The 12,039-nt window shown below is 47.6% G+C and overlaps 1 non-coding gene and 1 pseudogene across 1 annotated transcript; one reads left to right on the top strand and one right to left on the bottom strand.

Annotated features, from left to right (window-relative positions):
- Positions 1 to 395: 395 nt before the first annotated feature.
- On the top strand, positions 396 to 498 carry LOC117098142. Its single transcript, XR_004443201.1, has one exon. It is a non-coding gene; the product is annotated as a U6 spliceosomal RNA (small nuclear RNA).
- Positions 499 to 5,858: 5,360 nt separating this feature from the next.
- LOC117097420 lies at positions 5,859 to 10,325 on the bottom strand (annotated as a pseudogene).
- Positions 10,326 to 12,039: the final 1,714 nt, after the last annotated feature.

Genomic DNA, 12,039 nt, shown 5'->3' with positions numbered 1-12,039 from the left:
CCTGGCTAACACGGTGAAACCCCGTCTCTACTAAAAAATACAAAAAAACTAGCCGGGCCAGGTGGTGGGCGCCTGTAGTCCCAGCTACTCGGGAGGCTGAGGCAGGAGAAAGGCGTGAACCCGGGAGGTGGAGCTTGCAGTGAGCTGAGATCCGGCCACTGCACTCCAGCCTGGGCGACAGAGCGAGACTCCGTCTCAAAAAAAAAAAAAGAGCAAAGGTCTCGTGCTTGACTCAGACTCCAGGGCTTTCCCAGGTCCTCAACCCTGTCAATGACCTCACCTTGACCCTGAGCACAGCAGGACTGCGGGAGGAGTGCTGGTTGAGCCGGCTGCCTCCTCCAGTCCAATTTCCATTGGACAATAGGAAGGGCTGCTCAAAATCAGCAAATCTGGTTGTGCTCCCTTGCGCAGCGCATACACTAAAACTCGAACTATACAGAGATTAGCAGTCCTCTGTGCAAGGATGGCATGCCAATTTTTGAAGTGTTCCATATAAAAATAATAATAGGCCGGGTGCGCGGTGGCTCACACCTGTAATCCCAGTACTTTGGGCAACCAAGGTGGGCGGATCATTTGAGATCAGGAGTTTGAGGCCAGCCTGGGCAACAAGGCAAAACCCTGTCTCTACTAAAAATACAAAATTAGCCAGCTGTAGTGGCAGGTGCCTATAATCTTAGCTACTCAGGAGGCTGGGGCAGGAGGATCACTTAAACCCGGGAGGTGGAGGTTGCAATGAGCAGAGATTGCTCCCACTGCACTCCAGCCTGGGAGAGAGAGAGACTTTTGTCTCAGAAAAAAAAAAAAATCATCATCGTCGTCCTCATATAAAATCAGCAAAGCTAGTGATAGCCTTCTGCACAAGACCAGGAATCAGGGTGCTTTCCCGACAGTCTTCTGAGATCACCAGGTCTCCCTATGCAGGGTCCAGGAGGTCGAACCCTGCCTAAGCAGTGAGGGGGAAGGGCAGTTTTCCATACAGAGGCTGCTTGCTTTCTGGGGATCGGTTTCCTTTCTCTGCTCTGTTCTCAGAGTTGTAACATTGGCCACCCCAGCCTCTGTCTTTCCGGGTCTCCCCTGACCTCCCTCCTGCCAGAGAAGAGCTCTGTTCTAGAACCAGGTCTTACTTTGAACCTTCGTTGCTCCTCTTCCAACTAGCTCAAGGCCTCATTCTTTCCTGGTGGAGATCTAAGTAGGACATAGTGACAGGGAGGGCCCAAGGCCGGCCCTGAGTGCCCTCCTCACTTGTGAGCTGTAGGAGGTCTAGGAGAGCCTGGGGAGTCTCCCCAGGTTGCTCTGGGCTCCCGGCATTGCGTGTGTCTTCCCTGGGGAGGGAGGGAAAAAGCTGTGAGGTTTTCCTCTCATTTCCCCAGCCCTTTCTGATGCATAGCTGATCCGGCTCTGGCTTCCCCACCTGCCCCTGTGGGCCTGTGTGCAAGCACCTTGGCATTCTGCCTTCTAGCACGTGCCTTAGGATGAGCCCCACGGAACCTGCAGAGACGTCCTGCTGAGAGCACCTCTCCCCATAGAAGGCATCAAATCCAGAGGCAGGAAGAAAGGACGACGTTTAGCGTGTGTGTGTATGTGTGTGTATGTGTGTGTGTGTGTATGTGTGTGTGTGTGTGTATGTGTGTGTGTGTGTGTGCGTGTGCATGTGCGTGCGCGTGTGTGTGTGCGTGTGCGTGCGCGCGCGCGTGTGTGTGTGTGTGTGTGTGTTTCCATTCTCACCCAGACCTTGAAAAAAAAATTTTTTTTGAGACAGGGTCTCACCCTGTCACCCAAGCTGGAGGGCAGTGGCTCAATCATAGCTCACTCAGCCTTGAACTGCTGAGCTCAAGTGATCCTCTGATCTCAGCCTCCTGAGTAGCTTGTACTGTAGGTGGCCACCACCATGCCCGACTAATTTTTTATTTTATTTTTCCTAGAGACGGGTTCTCGTTTTGTTGCCCAGGCTAGTCTTGAAATTCGTGGCCTCCCACAATGCTTCTGCGTTGGCCTTTCAAAGTACTAGGATTACAGACATGTACCATTACCTGTAGAGAGATTTCTATACAAAGGGAATATTTATAATTGAGAAAGCTTAAGGAATTTTTTGTTGTTGTTGTTGTTGAGACAGAGTCTCACTCTGTTGCCCAGGCTGGCGTGCAGTGGTGCAATCTCCACTCACTGCAACCTCTCTGCCTCCCGGGTTCAAGCGATGCTCCTGCCTCAGCCTGCCAAGTAGCTGAGATCACAGGCATGTGCCACCACACCCAGTTAATGTTTTTATATTTTTAGTAGAGACAGGATTTTGCCATGTTGGCCAGGCTGGTCTCAAACTCCAGACCTCAGGTAATCCGGCCACGGTGGCCTCCCGAAGGGCTGGGATTACAGGAGTGAGTCACTGTACCTGGCGAATTTTTTTTCTTAGAATAAGTGATTAATAGACTATGACATGAGGCTGGCTGCAGTGTCTCATGCCTGTAATCCCAGCAATTTGGGAGGCCAAGGCGGGTGGATCACGAGGTTAGGAGTTCAAGACCAGCCTGACCAATATGGTGAAACTCCATCTCTACTAAAAACACAAAAATTAGCTGGGCATGGTGGCACACGCCTATAGTCCCAGCCACTCAGGAGGCTGAGGCAGGAGAGTCACTTGAACCCAGGAGGTGGAAGTTGCAGTGAGCCGAGATCGTGCCAGTGCACTCCAGCCTGGGCAACAGAGCAAGACTCCACCTCAAAAAAAAAAAAAAAAAAGAATGGGTTCTAACAACCAGACTGGGTTTGAATTCAAACTCTACCACCCACAGTGTGCATAATTGTGAACAATTTAATTTTCTTCCCTGTATACCTCAGTTTCCTCATCTATAAAAGGAGATACTAATGGTACTCATTCATAGGGTTGTTGATGATTAAAGTAATTGATAATTTAAAGCACTTAAGACAATGTTTGACACATAGTAAGTGTTCAATAAATGTTATTGTTATGCAATGAGATAGGAGAAATTCATCCTCTTTAAAAAAGAAAAGTCCAAGTGCAGGAGCAATTCTCTTAACTGAGCCTGATGTAACCAACACTTATTTACCTTTCATTTCCCTATAAAATATATGAGTGATGCTAACAGTCCACTGACTACTATGTCTAGTAGGTTACTAGTGGGAAGCCATTTGAATTAACCAACCAACTTCCAATTCTATTAATACAAGATTTTTTTTTTTTTTGAGATGGAGTTTCATTCTTATTGCCCAGGCTGGAGTGCAATGGCGCAATCTTGGCTCACCACAACCTCCGCCTCCCAGGTTCAAGCAATTCTCCTGCCTCAGCCTCCCGAGTAGCTGGCATTACAGGCATTCACCACCATGCCCAGCTAATGTTGTATTTTTAGTAGAGACGGGGTTTCTCCATGTTGGTCAGGTTGATCTTGAACTCCTCATCTCAGGTGATCTGCCCGCCTCGGCCTCCCAAAGTGCTGGGATTACAGGTGTGAGCCACCGTGCCCAGCCTAATAAAAAATTTTTAAAAAGGGACTTTGCCATAGCAAGTAAAGATCCTATTTCCTTTTCGTTATAAATGTCTATATATGCAATTTAAAAATTCTGGGCCAGGCTGTAATCCTAGCACTTTGGGAGGCCAAGGTGGGTGGATCACCTGAGGTCAGGAGTTCAAGACCAGCCTGGCCAACATGGTGAAACCCTGTCTCTACAAAAATACAAAAATTAGCCAGGCATGATTGCAGGTGCCTGTAATGCCAGCTACTCGGGAGGCTGAGACGGGAGAATCGCCTGAACCCGGGAGACGGTGGTTGCAGTGAGCCAAGATCGTGCCACTACACTCCAGCCTGGGTGGCTGAGTGAGACTCCATCTCAAAAAAAAAAAAAAAAAAAAAAAATTCTGGAAGGATACTTATACCCAATAATATTGCCTTTTCAAAAGTCTTAAATTGAAAAAACAAAATAAAATTAAAAAGTCTTAAATTGGCCAGGCCTGGTGGCCCATGCTTATAATCCCAGCACTTTAGGAGGCTCACTTGAGGCCAAGAGTTCTAGACCAGCCTGGGTAACATAGGGAGACCCCCATTTCTATAATTTTTAAAAAAATTATCCAGGCATGGTGGTGTACGCCTATAGTCCTAGCTATTCAGGAGGCTGAGGCAGGAGCATTGCTTGAGCCCAGGAGTTTGGGGCTGTAGTGAAACATGATTGCACCACTGCACTCCAGCCTGGGCAACAGAGCAAGATCCTATGTCTAAAAAAAAAAAAAAAAAAAAATCTTAAATTGAAAGCACATGAGACCCAAATGTCCATCAACTGATGAACAGATTTTTATTTTTATTTTATTTTATGAGGTCTCACTTTGTCATCCAAGCTGGAGAGCAGTGGTGTGATCTTGGCTTACTGCACCCTCTTCATCCTGGGCTAAAGCGATCCTCCTGCCATGGCCTTCCAAAATACTAGGATTACAGGCATGAGTCACCGCACCAGGCCACAGATGTTTAAAATGTGGCATATCCAGGCAGTGAAATATTCAGCAATAAAAACAAAGTACTGTTACATGCTGTAACATGAATGAACCAGAAAAATGTTATGCTAAGTGCAGTCACGAAAGACCATATATTATATAACACTATGTATGTGAAATGACGTGAAAATGCAAATCTATGGATTAATGATTGCCTAGGTCGGGAGAGGATGGAGAGATTGAGTAGTGGTCACTAAAGGGTGTGAATTTCTTTTTGGGATGGCGAAAGTGATCTAAAATTGATTCTGGTGATGGTTGCACACCTCTGTGAATATACCGAAACCACTGTATTTCACATTTTAAATGGAAAGATTCTGAGGTATACGAAGTATATCTCAATTTTTCAAAAGCCATGAGAGCTGTTTACATGCTGCTATACCAGCAACTAGCATTTAAGATCAATACTATTACCAAACGAGCAGCAGGTGAAAGCTTAAGTGTTCCTATTTGAAAAGCAATGTTATTATAATATGGATTCACTTATTCCTAATATAATATGCCAGAGAGTTACCTACTCTAGCATGGATTCTCAAAAGTATCGGCATTTCGGTGAGTTGTTTTTTTTTTTTTTTTTTTTACCCCCTGGCCCTCGCTAGGACAGGGTCTTGCTCTGTTGTCCAGGCTGGAGTGCAGTGGTGCAATTAAGGAAGGAAACCACTCCTACTCCTGCTGCCCTTCTCCCCCCACCTTGCCCAGATCACAAGACAGGAAAAAGGGGAGAAAGCAAAAAGTTAGAAAGAAACAAAAGTAAGAAGAATGGCCAGACAACCTTGGCACCACCACCCGGCCCTAGGAGTTAAAAAAAAGTAATAATAATAACATCGACCCCTGACCTAAACTACTTGTGTTATCTGTAAATTCCAGACACCGTATGAAAAAAGCACTGTAAAACTTTTTGTTCTGTTAGCTGATGCATGTAGCCCCCAGTCACGTTCCCCACGCTTGCTCGATTTATCACGACCCTTTCACATGGACCCCTTAAAGTTGTAAGCCTTTAAAAAGGCCAAGCATTTCTTTTCTGGGGAGCTTGGCTCTTAAGACGCGAGTCTGCCGACACTCCTGGCTGAATAAAAAACCTCTTCCTTCTTTAATGCGGTGTCTGAGGAGTTTTATCTGCGGCTCGTCCTGCTACACAATCACTGCTCACTGCAGCCTCAACCTCCTGGGCTCAAGTGATCGTCCCACTACAGACTCCCCAGCAGCTAGGACCGCAGGTTCTTCCCACCCAGTACAAACACAGCCTGGCTAATATTTGTGTTTATTTATTTATTTTGTAGAGATAGGGTTTCACCATGTTGCCCAAGCTGGTTTCAAACTCCTGGCCTCAAACAATCCTCCTACTTTGGCCTCCCAAAGTGCTGGGTTACAGGCATGAGCCGCCGTGGCCTGCCAGAGAGTTTTGAAAAATACTGATGGATGGGTCTGACTCCCAGTCATTCTCAATGAGTTGATCTGGGATGAGGCCTGGCATCAGTAGGTCTTTAAACTCCCCAGATGATTCTGTTTTTAGTTTTACTTTTTTAAAGCCAGTCAAATTTAGCCATGCAGATGATTCTAGTAGGCAATCAAAGTTGACCTCTATTGCTGCAGATTCACACAACTTGGAGCCCCATTGATTGTTGATTGTTTTTTCTGTTGTTGTTTTTTTTTTCTGAGACACGGTCTCAGAAAGCCTGGAGTGCAATGGGTGATCGCAGCTCACTGCAACCTCCGTCTCCCTGGTTCAACTGATTCTCCTCTCTCAGCCTCCTGAGTAGCTGGGACTACAAGCATGCACCACCACGCCTGGCTAATTTTTGTATTTTTAGTAGAAATGTGGTGGCCGGGAGTGGTGGCTCACACCTATAATCCCAGCACTTTGGGAGGCCAAGGCAGGTGGATCACAAGGTCAGGAAATCAAGACCATCCTGGCTAACACAGTGAAACCCCATCTCTACTAAAAACAAACACACACACACAAAAGAAACAGGGTTTCACCATGTTGGCCAAGCTGGTCTCAAATTCCTGACCTCGGGTGATCCACTCGCCTTGGCCTCCCAAAGTGCTGGGATTACAGGTATGAGCCACCTTGCCCAGCCTATTGATTTGATTAAGAAAAAAATTAATTTGTGGTGTAAAAATGGTAACTCCAGAATCCAGGCTACTCTCACTATCTAATTAAAATAGTACCTATTCCTTTTAAGAGCTCCTAAGAGAAGTGTGATACTTTTCTTGTAGGTATCTAGCTGATTTCTTGAAGTTGGTTCTGTACTAAGGTAATATCAGGTAAGTGGAAATGGAATTAAAAACTAAATGTGGCCAGGCTTGGTGGCTCACACCTGTAATCCCAGCACTCTGGGAGGCTGAAGCAGGTGGATCACGAGGTCAGGAGATGGAGACCATCCTGGCTAACACAGTGAAACCCCGTCTCTACTAGAAATACAAACAATTAGCTGGGTGTGGTGCCAGGTGCCTGTAGTCTCAGCTACTCAGGAAGCTGAGGCAGGAGAATCACTTGAACCTGGGAGGCGGAGGTTGCAGTGAGCTGAGATAGCACCCCTGCACTCCAGCCAGGGCAACAGAGCAAGACTGTCTCAAAAATAAATAAATAAATAAATAAATAAAATTAATTAATAGAGACAGGTTCTCACTATGTTGCTCAGGCTGGGCTCAAACTCCTAGGCTCAAGTGATCCTCTCATCTTGGCTGCTGAAAATGCAGGGATTACAGGCATGAACCACTGCAACCAGCCCAAATATTTTCTTTTCTGTTTTTTTTGAGACGGAGTCTAACTCTTGTCACCCAGGCTGGAGTGCAATGGCGTGATCTCGGCTCACTGCAACCTCCGCCTCCTGGGTTCACATGATTCTTCTGCCTCAGCCTCCTGAGTAGCTGGAATTACAGGCACCCGCCACCACGCCCAGCTTTTTGTGTTGTTAGTAGAGATGGGGCGGTTCACCATATTGTCCAGGCTGGTCTCGAACTCCTGACCTCAGGTGATCTGCTCACGTCGGCCTCCCAAAGTTCTGGGATTACAGGTGTGAGCCACCATGCTCAGCCCAAATATTTTTTTATAACCCCTTTTACTATGACTCTCAAATTTTGTAGCCTGGGCACTTAAGTTATTGGCCTAATTTGAGAGAAGAAACATTAATATGAAATGTAAAAGAGAATTCCTTCTAAGGAGCCATGTTATTATCCAATCAATTTCTTTAAAAGAAAGAGAGGCTGGGCAAGGTGGCTCATGCCTATAATCCCAGCACTTGAGTCCAGGAGTTGGAGACAACTCTGGTTAACATGGTGAAACCCCCATTTCTACTAAAATTACAAAAATTAGCCGAGCCTGGTGGTGCGCACCTGTAATCCCAGCTACTCAAGAGGCTGAGGCTGGAGAACGCTTGAACTCGGGAGGTGGAGGTTGCAGTGAGCCAAGATGGCACCACTACACTCCAGCCTGGGTAACAGAGTGAGACCCTCTCTCAAAAAAATGAAACAAACAAACAAAAAAATCACATTCCTGGCCGGGCACAGTGGCTCACGCCTGTAATCCCAGCACTTTGGGAGGCCGAGGCGGGTGGATCACCTGAGGTCAGGAATTCGAGACCAGTCTGGTCAACATGGTGAAACCCCATCTCTGCTAAAAATAAAAAAATTTGCTGGGCGTGGTGGCAACCGCCTGTAATCCCAGCTACTTGGGAGGCTGAGGCAGGAGAATCGCTTGAACCCAGGAGGCGCAGGCTGCAGTGAGCAGAGATTCCGCCACTGCACTCCAGCCTATGTGACAGACTGAAACTCTGTCTCAAAAAAAAAAAAAAAAAAAAAAAAACTGAATCACAGACTGAATCAGAATCCGCATCTTAACAAGATTCCCCCAGGTGATTTCTGTGAATGTTAAAGTTTGAGAAACACTGCTGGTCTAGTTGGCCTTTGAGGCCTTGTTTTTTCCTTTTTTCTTTTTCCTTTGAGACAGCCTCATTCTGTCACCCAGGCTGAAGTGCAGTGGCTCACTGCAACCTCCACCTCTGCATTCAAGCGATTCTCCTCCCTCAGCATCATGAGTAGCTGGGATTACAGGCGCCCGCCACCATCCCCAGCAAATTTTTGTATTTTTAGCAGAGAACGGGGTTTCCCCATGTTGGCCAGGCTGATCTTGAACTGCTGATCTCAGGTGATCCACCCACCTCAGTCTATCAAAATGCTGGGATTACAGGCATGAGCCACCACGCCCCGCCTGAAGCCTTATTTGGAACTTTTTCCCACCCATCTTCTTTCCCCCACACTGGCAACGATTCACTACGGTTTCTTGGGATTTCAGGAAGAAAATTAAAAGGAGAAGGCAACAAAAGAACTAGAATGTGGCCCATAAATATATTTATGCTGCTAGGATCATGAGTCTTATTATTCTAGTAACACAACTCAAGAAATACCCTCTGCAGTCCTTGTTTATAATGGCTGTTGTATTTTTGCAATGTGAATTCAATGCGAAGGTTACAGGGCAACAGAGACTGATTTGAAGGCAAGCAACACTTTAAGTCAAAATGTACAGAATGTCTGTTTTTGTTGGTGGTGATAGGTGGTGTTTAAGAAAACGGCTAGGCAGGGCACGGTTGCTCACGCTTGTAATCCCAGCACTTTGGGAGGCCGAGGCGGGCACATCACCTGAGGTCGGGAGTTCGAGACCAGCCTGACGAACATGGAGAAACCCTGTCTCTACTAAAAATACAAAATCAGTCGAGGGTGGTGGCGCATGCCCGTAATCCCAGCTACTCGGGAAGCTGAGGCAGGAGAATCGTTTGAACTCAGCAGGCAGAGGTTGCGGTAGGTGGAGATCAGGCCACTGCACTCCAGCCTGGGCAATGAGAGCGAAACTCTGTCTCAGGAAAAGAAAAAAAAAAAGAATCAGAAGAAAGGAAGAAAAGGACTGTGTGGGCAGGAGGGCTGAGCCCGGCTCAGTAGGCTGTTTGCCTAATCCTGCTGCTGCAGCCTGAGTGATCAGCTGTTGGCGCTCCGCTGCCCGACGCATGCGCATCATGACGAGGCTCTCAAAGTCCCTCTCCCATAGCACTGAGTCTTTGGACCGCCCTGGGTTGCTGGGGCCCACCGCGCCCTGGGGCCGTCTCTCCAACCAGGAAATCTTCAGAGGGTTCTCCACCAAGCCAACCTCATTCCGGACAGCCAGCTCGGCAGACTTGACCGTCGCAAACTCCACCATGGCGATGCTGGCTTTCTTGCTGTTCACAACCTGACCGTATTCTGCAAAAGCTGCAGAAGGACACCTTGGGAGTAGCCGCCTTTTGACGCATCCTCCGTCTTGCACTTCCATTTGAGCTTCAGTTTGGGGGTTCCTCTGCCTTTGGTGCTCTCGGTCTTTTCTCTCCGCCTCTGGGCACGTGCCTGGAGGATCTGCTCCCGGAACAGCTTCTGCTGTTCCTCCAGCTGCCGGGAGCCCTCTTCTCGCAGGCGCTGGATCTCTTGCTCCAGAGTCCTGGAGTTCCTGCTGCCCTCGGCATCCTGGCTCCTCTGAGCCTGGGCCTGCCGCTCCCGGGCCTCCAGTTCGAGCCTCACTCTCTTCCTTCTGTCATGAAGTTTCTGGGTCCTCTCTGCTGCCTGCTTCCTGGCTTTCCTGACCTTGTCATAGGTAACCCTGGCTGTAGCATCGGTCAGTACCTCTAAGGCCCGAGAAAGCTGGTGGAAGAGTTCAGCGACTCTGGGATTATCGGGATTTTTGTCTGGGTGGAGGGGAGGGCCTTCTGCCTGTAGGCCTTCTTCACCTCTTTGTCTGTTGCTGTCTGGGCTCAATGCCTAGAAGCGTGTACAGGTCCATCTGCAAGAGCTCCTTGGTCACCGCCATGGCTCCAGCCCTGACTGGAGTGAAAACAGCAACTACCAGGGGTCTAAGCTACAAAAACTCCCTGGAGTCTGAGGGACAACTCCCAGGAGTCCAAGCGAGAGAGCATGGGAACTACTGGATCCCAATGGTGCTTAACCTCCTGGGAATTGGCTCCTGAATTAATAACCCAGCTTCCAATCCAATCTCCCAAACCTGCCTGTGATCCCTGTGTCTATCTCCAGCTCTCAACTTGTTTTTAATCTTGGTTGTTGATGTTTGACAACATTGGATTACGTTTATCGTTTTGAAACACAGAGGAACAATGACTGCTTTTATTCCTATTGATTGATGAATTGATTGATGGGGTCTTGCTATATTGCCCAGGCTGACCTCCAACTCTTGGGCTAAAGGGATCTTCCCACCTCAGCCTCTGGAGTAGCTGGGGCTACGGGGATGTCACTGTGATTTTATCATCCTTTCGTCATCTTATTGTACTTACGGTGGAGGGCAGTTGCTCCTCTTAACAATCCCAAGTTCTCACCCCTACATAGCATAACACACTTCATAAAATTGATAAAGGAAAGGGAGGATAAAGGAAAAGTTGAGTAAATTAAATCCTAGGTTAATTTAAAGTTATTCTGAGTTCTGTAGATTCAGTTCAGATTTCAGTAAGCAGTAACCCTCTTGAAAAAAAAAAGAAAAAAAATCATTCTCAGTTCTGATAGTTGATGGGTTGATGATAAAGCACAACTATTTGCTTTTACCTCTTCCACACAGAAATGAAACAATTTGGGAAGACATCCAAGAGATTCAGGAAAAACAAGGCAAGGTAAGCGCTGTGGTTTGGATGCCCCCTCCAAAACTCATGTTGAAATTTGCCACTGTGATGGTATTCAGAGGTGAGACCTGGCTGGGCATGGTGGATCACGCCTGTAATCCCAGCACTTTGGGAGGCCAAGGCGGGTGGATCACCTGAGGTCAGGAATTCGAGAACAGCCTGGCCCCATCTCTACTAAAAACACAAAAAATTAGCTGGTAGGGTGACGGGCGCCTATAATCCCAGCTACTCGGGAGGCTGAGGCAGGAGAATCGCTTGAATCCATGAGGTGGAGGTTGCAGTGAGCTGAGATCGCACCATTGCACTACAGCCTGGGCAACAAAAGGGAAACTCCACCTCAAAAAAAAGAAAGAATAAGAGGTGAGACCCTTAAGAGATGATTAGTCCATGAGGCCTCTGCCTTCATGAATGGATTAACACTGGTATCTCGAGAGTGGGTTGTGTTATCCAGGGAGAGGGCTTCTGATAAAAAGGTAAGTTCAGTTTCCATCCACTCTCTGTGTCTTATGCTTGTTTGCCTGTCTACCATGGTATGGCACTGCAAGAAGGCCCTCACAAGTTGTGGCTCCCCCGCTTTTTTTTTTTTTTTGAGACAGAGTCTCGATCTGTCACCCAGGCTAGTGGTGCAATCTTGGTTCACTGCAGCCTCTGCCTCCTGGGTTCAAGCAATTCTCCTGCCTCGGCCTCCTGAATAGCTGGGACTACAGGCGTGTGCCACCATGCCCGGCTAATTTTTTTTTTTTTTGAGATGGAGTCTCGCTCTGTCGCCCAGGCTGGAGTGCAGTGGCCGGATCTCAGCTCACTGCAAGCTCCGCCTCCCGGGTTTACACCATTCTTCTGCCTCAGCCTCCTGAGTAGCTGGGACTACAGGCGCCTGCCACCTCGCCTGGCTAGTTT

This window comes from Trachypithecus francoisi, unplaced genomic scaffold (assembly GCF_009764315.1).
Source record: "Trachypithecus francoisi isolate TF-2019V2 unplaced genomic scaffold, Tfra_2.0 Lachesis_group15, whole genome shotgun sequence".
In the NCBI taxonomy this organism is placed as follows: domain Eukaryota; kingdom Metazoa; phylum Chordata; class Mammalia; order Primates; family Cercopithecidae; genus Trachypithecus; species Trachypithecus francoisi.
The sequence above is the reverse complement of the archived record's forward strand: the minus strand, read 5'-3'. Positions and strand labels throughout refer to the sequence as shown.